The sequence below is a fragment of the Emydura macquarii genome, unplaced genomic scaffold, assembly GCF_026122565.2.
Source record: "Emydura macquarii macquarii isolate MOO-44397 ecotype Brisbane River unplaced genomic scaffold, CSIRO-AGI_Emac_v2 contig_1695, whole genome shotgun sequence".
NCBI lineage: Eukaryota > Metazoa > Chordata > Testudines > Chelidae > Emydura > Emydura macquarii.
The window spans coordinates 1,560-22,358 of NW_027131832.1; the positions used below are offsets into that span (position 1 = coordinate 1,560).

Here is a 20,799-nt window from a genome sequence, read left to right on the forward strand (position 1 = left end):
TACAGGGATAAAAGTCAGGAAACTTCTACCCCATCCGATCAGTGGGAAATTACGCAGAGGAAATTTCTGAACCTTTTCCCACTCACAGTTGTATTTCCTGCAATTTCACACAAACCCTAATAAAACACCTGCTGTGTCTATCCACCTGGCAGGGACTGTCTATGGGCCATCATAGCAGAGCGAGCTTTTCTGAGAGAAAGAGGACAAGCGTTTAGATCATCACAAGCTTATTTGGTGCAATCAAATTGTTCTGATACTGATCCCTCAGTCACCATGTCCCATATCATCATAATGTGTGTCTCCAGGAGACAGGAACTGGGTTTCCTTCTCCATCCCGGAGATGCCTTCACTACTTAGTGAATGCAGACGCCAACCTGAAAGTACCAAGGGAGACATACAGTCAGTGGATCCCTTCTATGGCTATGTGTGGCCGCACAGCAAGAGTGGACTGCACTTTATAGTATGGGTTAGGAAGTGTTCCCTCCTCATTCTTCTGATAAGGTCCATGACAAGTTCTAAGATCTCATCTCTGTGCATGTCCTGGAAATAAAATCTTTGGTTTTCAGGCCAGTTAAAGTTGCCAAGTGACAAGTGTATTTACCTGTCACTTCATGTACCAAGCCTAAACACTTACAAGCAGGGAGCTCTTAGTTAAGGACATCCTAAAATTCACGCTGCACTAACAATAAACATAAACATATTCTTATCAAGTACTAAGCAATGCCCATTTCATCACCACTCCATTTCCTCTGAGTTTAATGATGGTGTCTCTCCTCATGACACAACGGTGAGTGGAGATTATGGCCACGGATAATGGACAAGGCTCAATTTTATAGAAAGTGTCTCGGCTCTTTAACATTTGCGCAGCGGGAGCAGGACTTTGGTTTATAAGATTCTCCCCAAAGGACACACATGCAGTAAATGGCTGGGAATCCAGGACATCAAGGGTGTGGACAGCCACCCCAGGATTTACACCTAGAGACTGAGGGATCCCAGGTATCTTGCTGATTTCACCACTAAGTACCTCACAGCGAGGACCCTGCTTTTCCTGACACCATCGAGGCGCTGAGGGAATGAAGAGAAGGAGAGTTTTTCTCACAGGCATCGGCTTGGCCAGGGTTGTTCCCTTCCTGTGTAACCCACATTTCCAGCCATCCCATTCTGGAGAGAAACCGTGAAGTGCAAACAGTTCTCCACTCACCTGTGTGGGAATCCCTGTTTCTGTCACTCGTCCCAGTGCCTTCCTCATCATTCTGCTGCGAAACAGGGCCATCTTCAGGGTCAGACACTTCTCTGACATCATCATAACCATCCCCTGTGACATCTGCAGGCAGGGCAGAGGCACCTGCAGTGAAGATGTGAAATGATTAAGAGAATATTCACGGTGAACTATGAGCTGCAGCTATCCCAGCTACACCGATCCCTGGGGCTCCCTTTGCACTTAACTTCCACCTTCGAGGCAGTAAGGGGAGCCCTTCTCTGCAACCCTCAGGCTCAGACGGATTTTACATCTCACGTTTATTTGATTGTGAGGATCCTGGGCTGGCAGATGATGAGGGGGAGTTCTAGAAAGAGGTGACTGGGATCTAGTCCGGAGGAATCGCTCCACAAGGCCTTTTGTTCTGATCATTAGAAATAGAAATGGAATTGTCCAGAGAGTTTGTCCCCAGCTTCCAAAACTTGACATTGTTTTAAAACATCTTTTCAATGTCTTCTCCTGCTAAAGTTTACCTCATAATCTGCCATCCGTCTCCAACGCACTGACAGCACTGGGAGCTGAGCTACCTAGTAAGGGTGAGCTATGGGCCTTTGGGTGTCGTATCTGTATGTCCCACCCACCCCATCACAGCGTGTCTGAAACTGATGTGTATAAGCTGCAATAGCCACAGGCCAGGAAAGGCTGGCGGGGAACATTGCTGCACTGCAGAGTGTCTGCTTCAGTGTGTTGTCTTTACAAATCGTGAGTAACCTTAGTGCTCACGGCAGTGAGGGTCACAGAGCAGTGACCTGAGCCAGGTACCGCGTGGGCAGCTCCTGTGCGAACTGCTCCTTCCATCCCTGCAGTGGGTCTGTGTCATGACCTAGGACATCACACGCTTCCCTACATCTTGTGCTCCACACAGTTCTTGTAATGCACCTGAACTGTGCCCCCAGCGTTATGCCGATAGCAAATACTGCTTGGTGAACTTAGTAGTTATCTTAACAAACCACTATTGTCCCTGCTGGGAAATACATTTAGTTTTTTCAAGAGGGTAACGCTGATCCCAGGAAGCGGATTCACTGCTCACCTCGATCATCAAGAGTCTGGGGGATGTCATCCGGTGTCTGGGGGACGTCGTTCAAGGGAGCCTCCTCCACATTATCGTAATCCAACTGAGACCCCCCAAGGGAAGCTTCCTCTAGAACAGCAAACACCACACTCAGCCTGTGTCACCACAAGTTATCGTAATCCAACTGAGTCTGTCATGGAATTGTAGAATAATAGGGTTGGAAGGGACCTCAGGAGGTTATCTAGCCCAATCCCCTGCTCAAAGCAGGCCCAACCCCAGCTAAACCATCCCAGCCAGGGTTTTGCCAAGCCAGGCCTTAAAAACCTCCAAGGATGGAGATTCCACAACCTCCCTAGGTAACCTATTCCAGTGCTTCATCACGCGCCTAATGAAAAAGAGTTTCCTAATATCCAACCTAGACCTCCCCCACTGCAACTCGAGACCGTAGCTCCTAGTTCTGTCATCTGCCACCACTGAGAACAGCCAAGCTCCATCCTCCTACTCTTCAGGTAGTTAAAGGTTGCTACCAAATTCCTCTTCATTCTTCTGTTCTGCAGACTAAACAAGCCTAGTTCCCTCAGCCTCTCCTCATAAGTCATGTGCTCCAGGCCCCTAATCATTTTTGTTGCCCTCCTCTGGACTCTCTCCAAATTGTCCACTTCCTTTCTGTAGTGGGGGCCCATAACTGGACACAAATAGAGCGAAATTATTACTTCCCACAATCTGTTTGCAATGCTCCTACAAATGCAGCTCAGAATGCTGTTAGCCTTCTTGGAAAATCAGGGCATACTGTTGACTCCAGCATCTTCTCCAGTGAGACACCCAGGTCCTTTTCTGCAGAACTGCTGCTTAGCCACTCGGTTCCCGGTCTGTAGCAGTGTATGGGATTCCTCCATCCTAAGTGTAGAAACTCTGAACTTGTCCTTGTTGAATCTTGTCAAATTTCTTTTGGCCCAGTCGTCCAATTTGTTTAGGTCACTCTGTATCCTATCCCTACTCTCCAGCGTATCTACCACACCCCCCATCTTAGTGTCAGCTGCAAACTTGCTGAGGATACAATTCCTCCCATCTTCCAGATCATTAATGAAGATGTTGAACAAAACTGGCTTGAGCACCGACATGTGGGGAAGTCCACTTATTACCAGCTGCCAACTAGACATTGAGCCATTGATCACTATCCATCTGATAGTCCATTCATCCCTCCTGTGCCCTTCCCCCATTACCTTGTTCTGATCCGGGATCGTTTTCCCCATCGCTGTCCCCGGTGTCATACTGCAGCTTTGTCACTGAATAGGAAACTGGAGAGACGAGAAACAGAAATTCATCATGGTGAGAACAGCAGAACTGTGGGCCTGGAAACACAACTGGGCCCTGCAGCAGGATTTCTGGTCTCAGTCTAGTCCTCCTTCCAGAGAAGATGCTGAATCACAGCAGCTATGAGCCAGGAGAGTCTGACACAAAATGTGGTAAAAGTGACAGGAGATGCTACAGTCTGACCTGAAAGATGCTGGGAATTCCCATTCCCCTGTGGGTGAGTGAAGGACACGTCTCTGGCTATAGATCCAGGGCAGTTCCACAATGGTCCTGGCCTCCTCAGTCACAGAGGGGACTGCTCCTACTTAAGAGTAAATACCCACCTCCCTCATTAATCAGTGGATCAGCTCTCCCTGGTGTTTCCTGATTAGGCCGTGACACTGATAGACCAGACTTATCTGTGTTGCTTGTTTACTTGCTTTAACCTTGGAAATAACTCTCATTTCTTTTCCTAGTGAATAAATCCTTAGACAGTTTATTACAGCATGGGCTACGAGCGTCCTTGGTGTGAGATCTAAGCTGAAATTAACCTGGGGTAAGCGACTGGTCCTTTGGGACCGGGAGTGACCTGAACACTGTTGTGATTTTTGGTGTAAGGGACCATCTATCACAAAGGAAAGCTTGCCTAGCTGACAAGATAGATCAGAGCACCCAAGGGGACTGTCTGTGACTCCATGGTGAGGCTGTTATAGTGCCCGAGGCATTTACACTTGATGCTTGATGGATGAAATCTAAGTATAGAATTGACAGCCAGTTTGGGGTTTGTGCCCTGCTTCTTTTCAGTCTGCCTTGAGGTTGGTACTCATGTACATGAGCCAGGGCCCGAGACCTTGACATCGGCCAAGACAGGTTCTAGAGCAGAGTCTGTGATTCACTCTAACCATCTTGGCAGTGGTGCTGGGGGATGGCCTGAGCATGTTCCCAGAGCCACACCACAGCACAGCTCTTGGGCAGGATGTTCCCATCTGACAGTGAGACAAAACGGCACAGAGGATAAAAGGGTCGTGACTCAAAGTCATGACACTCTGCTGGGCTGATCTCTCTGTTCTGGGGGCAGGAGGGACCCCACCCAGCAGACCAGGCACTGCAGTGGCAGGGGGACAGAGAACATCTCCTGAACCAATTTTCCAAAATGATTTTCAAATGACAGTTTTGCCTGACCCCCAACAATCACTTTCCTGATTCTTAACAGGTCACACTCCAAGGCTGCAGGAGGGGCAGAGTGACATTAACTGTCCCTAGAAATGGGACTTGCAGAGTATGGTGGGTAGGAAGCCCATTTTCATTGGTTGACATAAGTAACTGCTGTTCTCAGAACAGACCCAGCTCCTGCAGCATTCACGGCTAAAGCTGGGTGAGAAACAGAATTCTTGGTTTGCTGGAGATTGTAAAAAAAAATGTAAATGATTTTGTGTTCAGCCAAAAATGACTTTTTAAGTTTTTTTTTGGCAAAGTCAAAGTAAAAGAAAAGAGAAAAATTCATATTGAATGAAACAGTTTGCGATTTATCCAAATGCTATTTAACTTTTTAAAAATAAAATTAAAGGAAATTTCTAAATGAAAGTAATTTCAAATTGAAAAAATAAAATGTTTTCTTTAAAAATGTTGAAACAAACCAAATTTGTGTGTGTGTATGTGTGAGTGTGTGTGTGTGTTTGGAACAGTTTGGTGAAATTGACATGAATTTGTAAAATGTTTCGGTATCTCTGAGTCTGTATTTTTCATGGTTGTATTTGTGTGGTGAGGAATATTTGTGATCCCTGAGTCAGCAGCAACAATATACTCTTGAATTTTATTTCTCAGGAAAAACAGAACTGTAGATGGACTGCCAGCCAGCAAGGTGGAAGCTGTACTGAACCCTGAGCAAAATCTCTTTCTCCTAGACAAGAACTGGTCTGTGCTAACGGCAGTGCCCCTGGTGAGTGACTTCCCCTTCAAAAACTTCAGTGGCACCTGTGCGTACATAATATACACCTAATTTTTTTGGTAACCAAACATTTCCCCCAGCTCCAGTCACAAGCTCACAGGGCTGAATCTGCAGTGATTTAGCTCTGGGTCAGAGTCTCAGAATGGAAAGTGCGTTAAATATTTGTTCCCTGTTAGGATTGAGACACACAGACCTGAGCGGCTGAACATCTCCTGCTTCTCTCTCATCAGGTTATAATCAATCTCCTCATACACAGCCTCAGAGAAGGGATCCAATGCTCTCCTGGAACCTGAAAACAAAGTGCCGTGTTTGCATAGGTCATTGCAACCAGAGATGGGAAATACGATGAGATCATCCACTCCTTTCCCCTGGGGCCAGTGCTGGACTGGTCCCAACAGCACATTCCTACTGCTCTGTCCAGGCTAGATTTATATGTCCCAGGTGAGGGCGAGGACGTCCCTTTCCACTGCACCCCTTTGATAAAGGTTCCACAGGCTACTTCACTGCTAGGAAGATTTTTCACATTCAGCCAAAATGTTTAGTTTTTAATCTCAACCCATTATTCCAGTTATTCCCCTTTGGAACAGCTTAAATATTTCTTCCCCCCATGCTGGTGTTTGCCCCCATATGCAAAAGGGTGATAACACTTTTTCCCCCATAGAGTCTAAGGCCAGAAGGCACCATTAGATCCTCTGGTGTAACCTCCTGTACAACACAGGCCATTACACTTCACCCAGATACCCCTGTGTGTGAGCCCAAAGACTCAGTTAGACTAAAGCATTTCAGTGCTCAGGAGAATACGTTGTTGTGTGCCAGAGGCAGAGAACAGGAGAGATGAGATCCCATACTAATGTCCAGTGCCCCTGCAATGGCAGGGAATCGATTAGCTGAGAGATGCTTAGATGATCCTGGCAGGTGATCCATGCTGCATGTTCAGAGGAAGATGAAAATCCCCCAAGATTCCTTCTTTGCCAGTCTGACCTATGGAAATTTCCTTCCTGATCCTAAATCTAGTGATCGGTTTGATCCTAAAGCATGTGGAAAAGATACATCATTTCGGTGTCTCAGAAAGATTATTCTCTGCACCACCTCAGAGACTCTTCCAGTCCATCCAGTGAGCCATTTCTAGCTGTGGCCAATCTTTAATGCTACAGAGGAGGGCAACCCCTCCCCTCACAGATATGCGAGTGGGGAAGGTGGTCACACTCCTCCCTGACCCCTGAAGATGACTATCTGAAACCTTGAAGCAAGAGATCTGGTTATAGACAGTGCCCTAATGCAAAACGTGGACTGTTATGTGTATGTTCATGGCAATCCTGTGCTTTATCTGCTTTCCAAGGCACTGGTAGTTAATATTTGTAAGTCTTCCAAAGACATAAAATCTTTAAGTGACACTTATGGGTATAATACAGTGTGATGCCCCTTTCGAGATTGTGTTTCTTCCTCCTCAGACTGTGCTTTCCACTGGATTACTCTCTTCAGAACCATTTCACCCAGCTCCATTTTTGTATCCTTTTTGGTCTGACAATCTCCAATCTCTCTAGGTCCCTCTCCATGATGTCTTTCCTCACTGATACTCAGAACACCTCCCTGTGACAGATATTGCAACCCCATGCATTATCATTGAAAACCATTATATTGAAATTGTGTATGGTTCATGTATGAATGAGTTTTACTCCAGGGAGGAGAGTTATCCCAGATCCTCCAGGAAGAAAAACCAGTGGATGATTATTAAGGTAAATTACTCAGATTGTGAGCAATGCAGAGAGGTAGCACTGCTTGGGGTGATTGGCATGGACTGGTTCAAACTAGGTTACCAGGGACCAAAAGACAAAGAAAGAGTTTTGGTGTAAAGGGCTGAGTTTAAGCAGACTCAGGGCCTTCATTTTGATTCAGCAAATGGGCAGGACCTTCTGTCCTCCCAGCACTGAATGGTTGAGGGACACTGGCCTACCAGGCTCCCCGCGTGGAAGATGGGTGATTTCTGGTATATTCAGTAAACATGGAGGAATTTTGTTTTGTTTTACAATGTTTTCTCTGTGATGCTTTTTCCTAAGAATATGGTGTATTGTGCTGAGACAGAGCTGGGTGGTAACTGGTAATTGCTGGCAATGCACTGCTCAGAGCCCTTGGGGAGAAACAAGCACAGCGCGGGGGCTGGCCTTTAGGCAGACTGGCTCCTGGGGATCTCACAGTGTAAGGCAGGGGCTGTGCAGCCTTCAAAGCCCCTGGTCAGAAGGGCTGGGACAGGGCGTCCTACCCAGAGACGGGATGGCTGGAGGCGTGAGGCTTGACTGGGCACTCCTGGAGTGGACCATGGGTGGATACAGGTTCAGTTCCCCTGAAACTGGGATGCTCCCTAGTTAGCATCATCTCCAGATTTCATGGCAGGGCTGTTCCACTGCCAGATAATGAAATATTAAATAAGAGAGGAGTTAACGGGCACCCTTGGCCACCCCTCCTGGCCCGGTAACGCCCTCACTGACACCCTGCAGCACCACTGCTACTGCTGAGGCATTTCACACAGAGACACCAATCAGGACCCACCTCTGCGCTGGGCCCTGGCGCTTCGCACCTGCGCACCCAGAACAATTAAGACGAAGCAGAGCAGGGCCCCCAGGATAATGCAGACGACCACGGGCACAGTGACTCTCCCGCTGTCGGTCGGAGAGCGGCGCAGGGCAGCTGGATGGAAATGAACACACAGCAGAGAGAGATTATTCTGTGAGAGGCAGGAGAGCCCCGGGGAGCTCCCCAGTCACACATTGCACGGCCCAGGACAGCAGGTAACGGGCTGGGACACAGTCTATGCGCCATGGCGACAGCTCACAGGCTGCTTTTTAAATCATGGGCCCAGCCCCGACAGCTAGAACCAGCAGATAGGAATAGCTCCCTTCGTACTGCCTGCAGCTGCCACCCCTGGGTCATTCCCCCTTCGATTTCACAGGCAGGGAAAGGAGCTCCTTCCCTCAGGCTGCAGCCTGCAGCTCATCCCTCTGTGACCCAGCACCAGGGACATTTCACCCTGGAAGGGAGGAGGGGGATGTTTTACCTGTTGTAGTCGGTGATGCTGTCGTCTCTGTCACACCTGCAAAGGGAAGGGAGGAGAGTTGGAGTCTGGAGTGAGGGGCAGGTGACGTGTTTGTTACAAGGGGGAACGTCTCCTCTGAGAGTCTCTGGGGGTCTCCATGTGTCACCTCTACACACTCCCTCCCAGCAGCACAGGGTCTGTATGTTAGTGACTTACGGCCCAAGTCCCCTGTGCTGAGGACTGTAGTAACAAACCAGCAGTGGGACCTGGGATGGATGCAGGGACCATGTGGGCTGATGCCTTAGTCAACCTGGGCCAATAAAGGTTCCACCCCACAGCATCCATGATACACCTGCACACAGGGGATGGGAGAGCCTGGTCTGTGACCAAGTCAGTAGTGGGGGGCAGGCGGATCCATCTTTCTCAGGGATAATTACAGCACGTGGCAGAAACATCCCCTGTCACTCACCCGAGCAATTCACGGCAGCATCTTCCTTATGACCACAGTTGCTCTCACCCCAGGGCGTGGCAGGACAGTCCCAGAGAGATGACTCTGTCCCTCTGCAGTTCACCTTCTCCACCCAGATGGGACCAGTCCCCTCGCCGAATGCAGCCTCGCCCGGGGCAGATACGGCAGATCCACAGCCCAGTTGTTTACACACAACGTTAGCGTCCGCCAGGTCCCAGGAGTCATCACAAACTGTTCCCCAGGAGCCACGGTGCCAGACCTCCACTCTCCCCGAGCAGCTGTCCTCTCCTCCCACGACACGCAACTTCTCCTTGTCTGGAAATGCAGAAACCTCACATGTTACTGGGACAGCTGGGAAAGTCCTTAGGGACCAACAGGGAGACAGAGAGAAGCAGAGATACCTGTGCAGCTCGTAGAGTTTGGGCATTCGACAAACAGGGTCTGAGATGGTTTCACTTTTTGTCCTATGGAGAGAAAGTGCTGAGGTGAATGGATTGGGCTGTGTGTGTGATGTGGGAGTAGAATTTAAACCCCTAGTTTCAGCATTGTATAAACTGTATTGTGAAGTGCAGGTCACCTAATAACTAATGAATTTGCTATTCTGCTGTATTCGGACACACAGGAGGACATGCAGACAAACCTGTGGGGAATTCCAGTCTTGACCCAAACTACACAACCTGGGCCCATCTCTGATTGTTCAACCCAAAAGGATTAATAATCACAGAGCTGCCTAGGGATGGTCTCAAGAGAGAGTCTTGTCTGGGCGCTCACATTCCCTTAGCACACTGTGTAACGCTGGTTTCTTTTATAATTAATTAATTAATTTGCATGTTTGTTGTTAACCCATCAAATGCTTATTCCTATAAAAGAGCATGAAAATATGTTTGCATCTTATCTCGAGAATTTAAATATATCTGCACTGAGATGTGAACAACATCAAAAGTTCTCTCATAAGCTTCCAATTAATTACACATATTGCATGCCTGTGTGTGCACACGCGCATGCAGATCATTTCAGCATTACCATGACAAGAAATATGGGTCTCTTCTGCTCGGTTATCACATGAATTTGGATTCCACTGTTGTGATGGGCACTGCCAAAGGGAGCTGTGCTGCTCACGGCATGCAACGTGGTCCAGCCATGTGGGACCCTTTCCATATTCAGTGCCTCCTGCAATCTGCCCTCCATCTCCACACTTCAGCTGTTTGCATACAATTGTTGCAGTGATTCCAGTCATCTGATTGGAGCAAACGCTACCCCATGTCCCATTGTAGAAAACCTCCAGCCGCCCAGCGCAGTCACTGCTGTCAACCAGCCTCAGATCCATGAATTCTAGAAGAAAACGCACAGAAAGGGAATTGACATTGTTTGAGTCTGAAATGAACTGGGGTGTGAAGAGTGAAATCCCAGTGATGGCTGACACTCCTGTGCCTTAGTTTGCACAAGCAAGTGCCAGAGAGAATCACTCCAAGTACCAAAGACTGTTTTAGACACCACAGGCCCTATACAAACACAATGGGTGTCTCTGAAAGGCCACCATTTACCAACCGTTCCAGACAGGTTTTAGTAAAATAATAGATTAAGGCCAGAAGGGTTCATGAGATCAAATAGTCTTCTTTAAAATGCCCAGTTACCATGCCTAGAGTCAAATACTTGAGTTTGACTTAACCATATCTTCCAGAAAGGCATCCAGGTGTGACAGGAAGACTTCAAGACATGCCAAATGCACCATTTCCTTCGCTAGTTTGTTCCAATGGTTAATAACCCCACGGTTCAAAATGTGTCTTTATATCTAATGTGAATTTTACTGGTTTCAGGTGCCAGTCATTGGTTCTTGTTCTGCCTTTCTTCACTAGATTGAACAGCCCTTTAGTAACTGGCATTTTCTCGTTGCAAAGGAATTTATGCACCAGAATCGTCACCTCTTGAGGTTTTTGAAATGCTAAACAGATTCAGAGTCCTACATCTCTTACCACAAGGCTTTTATTCAAGTCCTCAAATCACTTTTGTGCCTCCTCTCTGCCCGCTCTCCAATTTTTGTGGACATCAGAACTGGACACTGTTACCTGTCAGCTCCGTGTTCTTGGGGAACCAGGGCGCCAAACCCCTACTTTCTGACTCACCTGAAACCCCCTGCCCCCAGCCTCTGCTTTAGCCAGAACCGATCAGAGACGGACTTACCAAAAGCAATGAAAAGGCAGTGGGAGACACACCGAAACCCCTCTGGACAAGGGTGACAGGATTATGGCAACTGCCCTAGCCTCATCTAGATCGAAGATGTGAGAAGGAGGCATCTCCATCAGCACAGCGAATGGAAAACAGAGAGCCTCATTTGTATCGAAGATGGAACAAGGAAACATCTCTACTAGCGTACCAAATGGAGAACCGAGCTTCAAGGCAGGGACCGCACTGAAGTCTGGGATCAGAGAAGCGGGGAAGCCCAGCATGATGGGAGATCTCTGCTCCAAATGTTAATGTACCCACGCCTGCACACACCCAGCTCAGCAGTTATCAGATCAGCTCAGCAGTTATCAGTTATCAGTTGTCATAGATCCATTACTGATGTCCAAAACACTGAATCTGCCTGATTGCACCATGAACACTCTCATAAGAACACTGCCCCATAGCCAGGAATGATCCGTTCCTATTGTCCAGCCTAAACAGAACAACCCTGGTATACTCCTTTGAGTCATCGTTAACCCATAAACAAACCTAGTGTTCTCCCTTGAACCATTGTTTCCTCTCTACAGAAAACCCTACCCAAGTTCAAACCTCTGTTCTGAGGCCTGGATCCAAAAGCTGCATCAGTTTCTCTGGGACTTCACCTTTTCTGGACTGATTGTATTGGGGGCTCTTCCTGTCTCAAGCATGCTGGATCCTTACCTGAACTGCCTGTCTCCTGGGCACCTTTGACTGGTTCATGCTGTGCTGAATGGTGAGACCCCGACTCTCTCTGTCTCTCTTCTCTAGTTAAGCCCACTTTTTTCCCCTCAGACCGAATTTGATCTCTCTCTCTTTCTCTCTCTTAATCTAGGTACAGCTTTCTAAACCTGACTTTTAAAATCAAACCTGGCCTAGATTTCCCCAATACCCCCATTGAAATTGTGTAATATTGTAACTGTTTGGTTGTTTTTCTCTCCTTGTACGGCTATTACTATTAGTATCATACGTTTTATACACCTGGCAATACAATAACTTTTATAATCAAGCTGGTTGCCAGACTCCCTCCGAACTTTGTTTACTCTTTTGTGTTCTCAGCTTCCCTATTTTCCTTTGCAGCAACGCTTCTCTTACCTAAGTCATGTGCGGTTTGCTCATCAAGGGTGTTACTACCAGAATAATTGTGACGTGACAGTGGGAATAGCGACATGCTGAACACGTGGCATATAAGGGTGTCAGCTTGGAAGTGCTGCTCGGCCCAGCCTGCTGAGTCCAGGGGCACATACGGGTGGCAGCTTTAAAGTGCTGCTAGACCCAGCCTGCACAGACATGCTCTATTCCAGTGCGGTGCCAGTGCAATATAAGGGTGGCAGCTTGGATGTGCTGTTAAACCAGCCTGCTGAGGTCCATGGACATATAAGGGGTCAGATGAGAATGTGATAGACCCGGTCCGCTCAGTCGCACTCTGTTAATCTGGGAATGTGTGTGTGTATGTGGGTGTTTATTTGAGTCTGGGGCTGGAGAAACCCAGCCCTGGGAAACTTAGGTCCTGCAGGGTAGCTCCATTGGGAGGGGACTTGCAGAAGGGAGAAGTAAAGCTCCATATGAAACACAGTGACACAAGCAGTGCATTAATAGAACTACAACCCCCCCCCCCAAGGAAAGTAACCCTAAGAAATGAGCGTATCCCAAGGTGACGGAAAAATCTGGTCACAACACAGTATTCCAGTATCTGTCTCACAGGGCCATATACAAGGGTAACATTTAGTCCCCACCACTACTCACTGCTCCCCTGCTTATACATCCAGAGCTTGCATTAGCCCATTTTGCCACAACATGGAGCTCGTGTTCAGTTATTTCTCCACCATGCCCCTAAATACTTTTCACACACTCTTTTCCAAGATACAATCTCCTTCAGAGATATTCTGGCATTAGGGAAATCTTCTAATATCTCCAGTACCTCTGGGTGGGAGCTGAGGACTTTCTAATGGTGACTCTGGTAGGTATTTACCCAAGGGAAAGAGTGGCAGAGACAGTCAGGGAGAGTCTCCAGCATCCTCAGCAATCTCCTTAAACATCTGCCCCCTCCATTAAACTACCTGGTAACCAGGCTCACAGGAGCATTCCCAGAACAGACCTGAGCAGAGAACTCCTGCGTCCTCTTTGTGTCTGCAGTTGTGCTGGCCCCAGCCCAAGGAAGGACACTCCCAGAGATCTGTTTCATTCCCAGAGCAGTTCACATCATCCAGCCAGATCGGCCCAGATCCTGGCCCATAATGAGCAGAGACAGTTGCATTGATGGCGTGTCCACATCCCAGTTGTTTGCAAACGACGTTGGAGTCTGGTAGCTCCCAGGAATCATCACAGACTGTTCCCCAGGTGCCATTGTAATAAATCTCCACTCTCCCGGCACAGCGACCTGCCCCATCCACCAGTCTGATCTGCCTGCTCCCTGCAGGGAGAGAGCCCAGCTGTTAATTTGTATTTTCCCACTGAACAGAAAATGTTTGTGAGATTTGGAAATGAATCACCTGAGCAAACGACACCGACGTCCTCAGCAATTCCTGCCTGGGCTGTCTCAGTTGTGGAGATGTTACAGAGAGTCAGATTAGCCTCATTTCCTGCACACTGGACCCTTCTCAGCCCCACGGGGCCTGTTCCTCGCTCAGACTTAGGGAGGGTATAAGCTTTCTCAGCGACTCCGCACTGGAGCTGCCTGCACACCACGCTGGCGTCGTTCATGTCCCACTGGTCATCCAGCACTCTGCCCCACACCACGGAGGGAAATCTCCACTCTCCCATCGCACCGGCTCTCCCCATTCCACAGTCTGAGCGACTCCCGACGACCTGGGCTCAAGAGAGATGGGACATAGACTGAATAACACTCTCTGTTGTGCACTAGAAATATTCCAGAGTGCACATGAAATGCTGGACTGTTTCTAAGTAAGAAGGAACAGCCCAGTGATAAGAGTGTGTCCCAGTGTTAAAGGGAACAGCCTCTGTCAGAAGATACTTTTCATTTGACTCTATAAGTGGAAGGTGCTGTAAGGATTGCAATACTCTGAGTTTGACAGAGGGGCTTGCTAGCAGACACTGTAAATGAGTGAACGAGGGCATTCCCGGGGATCACTGATTGAGAAAAGCTTCTCTCTGTGCACTGGTGGAATGGCTCCTGAGGTTTATAGTCACTGGACTTCAGAAAAGCAGCCTTTGACTTCCTCAAGGAGCTGATGGGCAGGATCCCCTGGGAGGCTAAGATAAGGGGGAAGGGAGTGCAGGGGAGTTGGCTGTATTTTAAATAAACCTTATTGAGGGTGCAGGAACAAACCATCCTGATGCGCAGAAAGAATAGCAACTATGGCAGGCGACCAGCTTCACTTAACAGAGAAATCTTCAGTGATCTTAAACACAAAAAAGAAGCTTACAAGAAATGGGAGCTTGGACAGATGACTAGGGAGGAGTATAAAAATACTACTCAAGGTTTCAGGGGTGAAATCAGAAAGGCCAAAGCACAATTGGAGTTGCAGCTAGGAAGGAAAGTAAAGGGTAATAAGAAGAATTTCTACAGTATGTTCACAACTAGAAGAAGGTCAGGGAAGTGTGAGCCCCTTACTGAATGGGGGAAGCAGCCTAGTGACAGATGATGTGGAAAGAGCTGAAGTACTTAATGCTTTTTTTGCCTCTGTCTTCACAGACAAGGTCAGCTCCCAGACTGCTGCACTGGGCAGCACAGAATGGGGAGGAGGTGAGCAGCCTTCAGTGCTGAAAGAACAGGTTCAGGACTATTTAGAAAGGCTGGAGACATGCACAAGTCCATGGGGCCGGATGCAATGCATCCGACAGTACTGAGGGAGTTGGCTGATGTGATTGCAGAGCCATTGGCTGTTATTTTTGAAAATTCTTGGTGATCAGAGAAGGTCCCAGACAATTGGAAAAAGGCAAATATAGTGCCCCTCTTTAAAAAAGGAAGAAGGAGAATCCAGGAAACTACGGACCAGTCAGCCTCACCCTAGTCCCTGGAAAAATCATGGAGCAGGTCCTCAAGGAATCCATTTTGAGGCACTTGCAGGAGAGGAAGGTGCTCAGGAATAGTCAGCATGGATTCACCAAGGACAAGTCCTACCTGACCAACCTGATTGCCTTCTATGATGAGATGACTGGCTCTGTGGATATGGGGAAAGTGGTGGAGGTGATAAACCTTGACTTTAGCAAACCTTTTGATACGGTCTCCCACAATATTCTTATCAGCAAGTTAAAAAGGTATGCATTGGATGAATGGACATTAAGGTGTATAGAAAGTTTGCTAGATCACTGGGCTCAACGGGTAGTGATCAATGGCTTGATGTCTAGTTGGCAGCTAGTAACAAGTGGAGTGCCCCAGGGGTTTGTCCTGTGCCGGTTTTATTCAACATCTTCATTAATGATGTGGAGGATGGGGTGGATTGCATCCTCAGGTAGTTTTCAGATGACACTAGGTTGTGGGGATCTGGTAGATACACTGTAGGGTAGGGATAGGATACAGTGGGACCTAGACAAATTGGAGGATTGGGCCAAAATGAATTTGATGCGGTTCAACAATGACAAAAGCAGAGTCCTGCAGAAGACAAGAATGAGGGGGGATTTGATAGCTGCCTTTAACTACCTGAAAGTGGGTTCCAGGGAGGATGGAGCTAGGCTGTTCTCAGTGGTGGCAGATGACAGAACAAGGAGCAATGGTCTCAAGTTGCAGTGTGGGAGGTCTAGGTTGGATATTAGGATAAACTTTTTTACAAAGATCGTGGTGAAGCACTGGAATGGGCTACCTAGGGAGGTGGTGGAATCTCCATCCTTGGAGGTTTTTAGGCCCAGCTTCATAAAGCTCTGGCTGGGATGGTTTAGTTGGGGTTGGCCATCCTTTGAGCAGGGGTTGGACCAGATGACCTCCTGCAGTCCCTCCCAACCCTAATCTATTATTCTATGATTTTTACTTAGAAGGGATTTTCCTTCTCGTAGTTGTAAGAAGAAATCAGCATCCTCATCTGCTGAGGAGTTCCCTCCAAGAACCAGGGTATGGGCTGGGTAGCCTGTTAGGAGAGGCAGGGCATGGCTGCAGGGAATTGAGTTAGGAATGCAGGTAGCAGCGTCTGTGAGAGGTGGGAGAACTGCAAGATGAATTGCCACCATGGTACAAAGGTACCAGCTGTAAAGAGGAGAGCAGACATCTGTTCAGAGTGCTGGGCAGGACCCGTATAGGCTCAGTCATGGTGTGTAATGGAACCAGTGACCCTGAGCACTGTGAGAGAGAGTCCTGGAAGCTATTTGTACATTATTAAGAAGAAGGTTTCAATCCACAGCTTCTTTGGTAGGTTTCTCTGTAAGGATCCCAGTACCAGCCAGTGAAGAAGCACTATGGAGACTCAGTGCATGGATGAGAAGATGGGGCACAGAGGGGAGCTGCACCTTCATTAAGCAGTAGGGGTCCCTTTGGTGAGGGGAGAAGCAGATGAACACAATGGCCTCTTTGGGTCTTAGAAATCCATGGATCTATGACTCAGATCCAGAAGACGGGCTCCATTGAACCACAAGGGAACCAGACTGTCTGGCAATTAATATTAAGTTTTCCAGTGAATTATTTTTCCACAGGGCATCTGACACTGTCTGTGGCCAGGATGGATGAAAGAGGGATGTGCAGTGTCAGGCTGTTACTTGTATGACCCTTGCCTCATTCACTTTAGAAGCTGGAAAGCCGGTAGAGAATGAGCAGGGAGTTCAGGAAGAACCAGGATGATCTTGCTAAGAGCAGTGACCGTTGTGCACTAGAACTCAGCTCTATTCCTGCCTCTGCCGCAGACGTCACAGGTGATGCTGAGCAGGTCTCTTAAACCAGTTTTTATTGGGTCTGATTTTCAGAAGCACTGAGCACTCACAACTGCAGCTAGAGTCCAGGCAAGATGTGGATGCTCAGCATTCTGCAGTAAGGCAGTGAGGTCTGGTGGAACCAGCACAGGGCTGCGAGTCCAAATATTCAGTTTTCTCCTGGTCGCACTGCTGACTGCACTCCTGGGGGCCTTGGGCAAGTCACTTTGCTTTTCTCTCTGTCTCTCCATCTGCCAAGTGGAGCTAACAATAATACTCACCCACCTACGTCCCTGGAGTTTTGTGAGGGTTTATTAATGTCTGGACAGTACTTTGAACACAAAAAGCTCCACAGAAATGGTGCGTGCTCTGAAGAGTCAGGCCCTGAGGGTCTCAGGTTGGAGCCCAAATACCCCAAATAAGTAGCGAGTTTGGAATTTTGGCTTTAATCGTTGTTAGTAAAATTTAAAAAAGCAACTGTAGGAGAGTAAAGAGTTAAAAGCTGGACAAATGGTCAGATCTAAGTTACAGGGAATGGAGTCATGGCACAGGCAAAACCTTGTTTCTGCTAATTGGTGTGAATTCTAGTTAGAGTCTGTTATCTCTCTTCTTTTCCTCCCTTCCTGGCCACCTGCGCAGGGGATGAGACTATCGCCACTCCTGTCAAGGTCTTTGGTGGGAAGAAAGCATTATCTTCTTTCCCATCCTTGCATGCCTTTACCTCAAAGAATGGTGTTAAAATGTATAGGTTTTAAGGTGATGTGCCTGACCTCTGTGAAATAATCCTGTAAACAACAAACAGGGGTGGGTATAATTATATTCATTATGTAGTTGTTAATATTCATTTTATAGCTGTCAGTGTAACCAAATAAGGGTCTTGGGGAGTTGCTGGAAATGTATACATTTACAGACTGTTATGGATAAAAGGATTGTAAAGTAACTCCTTCATCACTCACTCACGGTGTTGAGGTGGAACGGGCAGGCAATAAGGGTTCCGTCTCCCCATCCGCCCTGGGACAACCTGTTTGGTTATTTCTAACAGCAACTAAATGATGTGGGAGCCAAGTGCCATTTTCAGACTTAAGCAAACATGAGGGTGAAATCTCCATGGTTCTTGGGCCCCTACGTTACTGGGAAAATATGAGATTTAAGTCCCTAAGTCACTTAGGCACATTTGAAAATGTTATTCTTGGGCTTCTAAGTGCCACTTTGAAATGGGCATCATAATAGTCTGCTATTTCTCCCAGGGGTGTTATGGAGACAAATTCATTAATGTTTGTGTTGCACTCTGGTACTATGGTTACAAGCACCACAAAAAAGCCCATGAAGAAATTAATCATTCTGTATTCAGTGCAGTGTGTGTACGGTATGTGTAGTAAATAAGGCCCTAGGGCCCATGTTGAATGATGAGAATAAAAAGAAATATTCAACTGCTCCCACATCCCCTGAGCACCATCCACCCAGTTTAGAGAAGGAGGCTGGAGCTGCGGAGGACAATGTGTGTGTGTGTGAAATAATAGGATGTGTGCATGCAATCAGACTGTATTATAATGTATATGCACAAGGTAGAGAGGTAGAAGGAATTAGCATTGCTTTGGCAACCTTAACTCTGATATTGCCGAATTCTTGAGCATTTTGCTTTGACTAAAAAACACTCTTTAATTTTTAATGTATGGTAAATATTAGAGCAGGTCGACAACCCAAAATTTTTACTGTGAAGTATTTAAAATGCAGTATTTCATTATTTAAACAGATCCAATATATTGGCATGTGGAAACAGAATGAGAATTTTTGTTCAGATGCTGATTAAAATGATGATTCATGTCAACTTTTGCAAAATGAAATAAATCAATTTTCCTTTTCAGTTTTTGGGTTTACAGGTTTCCTTTTTCCTCCCCCTTTCTCATTTCCATCTTTTTTTCATTGTAAAAAGCTAGAAAAAAGTTTTTAAAAAACTAAGAAAGCAAGAGAAATTTTTTTTCAGTGTGGGAAAAGTAAAAAAAGAAAGCACTAGTTTCCCTGCTACCAAAATAGCCTCAGAAACTCATGTGAGAGAAGGGAAATGGTTAGTTTCAGCTGTAGTTAAAGGCCTTTCTAAACAGCAGTTTATAATTCAGCCAAACCTAGAAGGAATTTCTCTGCACTAGGGAAAGGCACTTTCCTGGCCTCACCACTGACCTCTTGCCGAATTGCAAAGGCCTGAAGCAAACAATGAGGGCATGAGAACTTTTCAAGAAGGTGTTGAGAATATTTTATAAAACAGGATGTGTGAAGCAACCTCTACATTGGGTGTCACTACTTGCTCCCTCTCTAATTACTAGTTCTGCCCCTGCTCCACTGCCCTGCATAAGGACTTAGTTGCTGTTCTTCTTACTGGAGAATCCAGGGCTTTCCTGGGTGACAGATATTATTTTGTGATAATATTATTTACTTTTATTTTATTTTAATATATTTACTGTTGTTATACGTGATTTAATAACTAGCTCCCCTTCTCCTTCCTGTGCCCTGAGGTCCCCCTGCTCTAGGGGGCAGTGTCACACACTGAGGGGCAGGTGTCATTAATCCAGCATTTCCCCTGCACTTACCTGAGCAATTCACACCAGCATCATTGTCGTGTGAGCACTGAGAGGCCCCCAGGGCAGTAACAGGGCAATGCCACAAATGGGGTTCAGTCCCTTTACAGTGAAATGTGTCTGTCCAGACAGAGCCAGTTCCCTTCCCAAAATACCCTCCTCCCAGAGCCGATACAGCGAATCCACAGTCGAGCTGATGACAGAGAACGTTGGCGTCTGGTAAATCCCAGCGTGAGTCACAGACGGTTCCCCAGGCACCAAGAACCTGGATCTCCACCCTCCCTGTGCATGCTGAGCTGCCGTTCACCAGCCGGAACCCTGTGTGCCAGGGGAGAAGGGAGAAGGGGTTTAGAGAGGGAGCCTTGGAGCTATTTCACACCAAATCATTAAAGAAAGGGAAGTCAGGGGGGATTTGATCCATTTCTAGTTATCTTGGATCATTTGGGTTTTACCAGAAGCTGATGCCAACCCTGTTATCCTAGCTCACTACACAGTGAGATCATTTATTTTTCTGCATCCTAATCTAGAATACACATCAATGGGGGTTTAAAGACTTTGCACTGAATTCTTACGTGAGCATATGGCTCCTGCATCCTTTGCATGTGAGCATGTCTGACTTATCAGAATCCTGGGACAGTACGCAATGTGTGACTCATTCCCCTCACACTGGAGTTTTTCAGTCCAGATCGGTCCATGTCCTTCTCCAAAGTGAGCTGCTCCTGGGATAGACAGAACTATTCCACACTGTAGTGCATTACAGATAACGCTGGCAGCTTTGAGATCAAAGTGGTCATCACAGACAGTGGTCCATGTTTCTCCATCTGATAACTCCACACGTCCCGAGCAGGCATTATGCCCTCCAACCAGCCGGGGCTTAATGTGTCCTAGAAAGTCAATGAAGGCAGGAATTTACAACAGGGCCTAGGGATTTAGATGCTCTACTGCCATAGAACTTTGGCTAAAGCCCATCCTGATTCAGTGGCAAAGTGTAGGCAGCAATTAGAAACAAAACAGCAATATATAACAAATGGAAAACCGTAGAACTAGAGAGCAATCAATATACATTAGAAGATATGACGTGTAGAAAATTTATAAGGGAAGCTAATAACATCAGGGAAAAATTCATGGGTGGCAGGGCTAGAGAGAATCAGAAGGAGTTTTTAAAGATTATTAGATACAAACAAAATATCCTAAGATTGGTGTAGTTGCCCACTACAAAT

At 47.0% G+C, this 20,799-nt stretch overlaps 1 pseudogene; it reads right to left on the reverse strand.

Moving 5' to 3' along the window:
• Positions 1–1,201: 1,201 nt before the first annotated feature.
• On the reverse strand, positions 1,202–20,463 carry LOC137158513 (scavenger receptor cysteine-rich type 1 protein M130-like; annotated as a pseudogene).
• Positions 20,464–20,799: the final 336 nt, after the last annotated feature.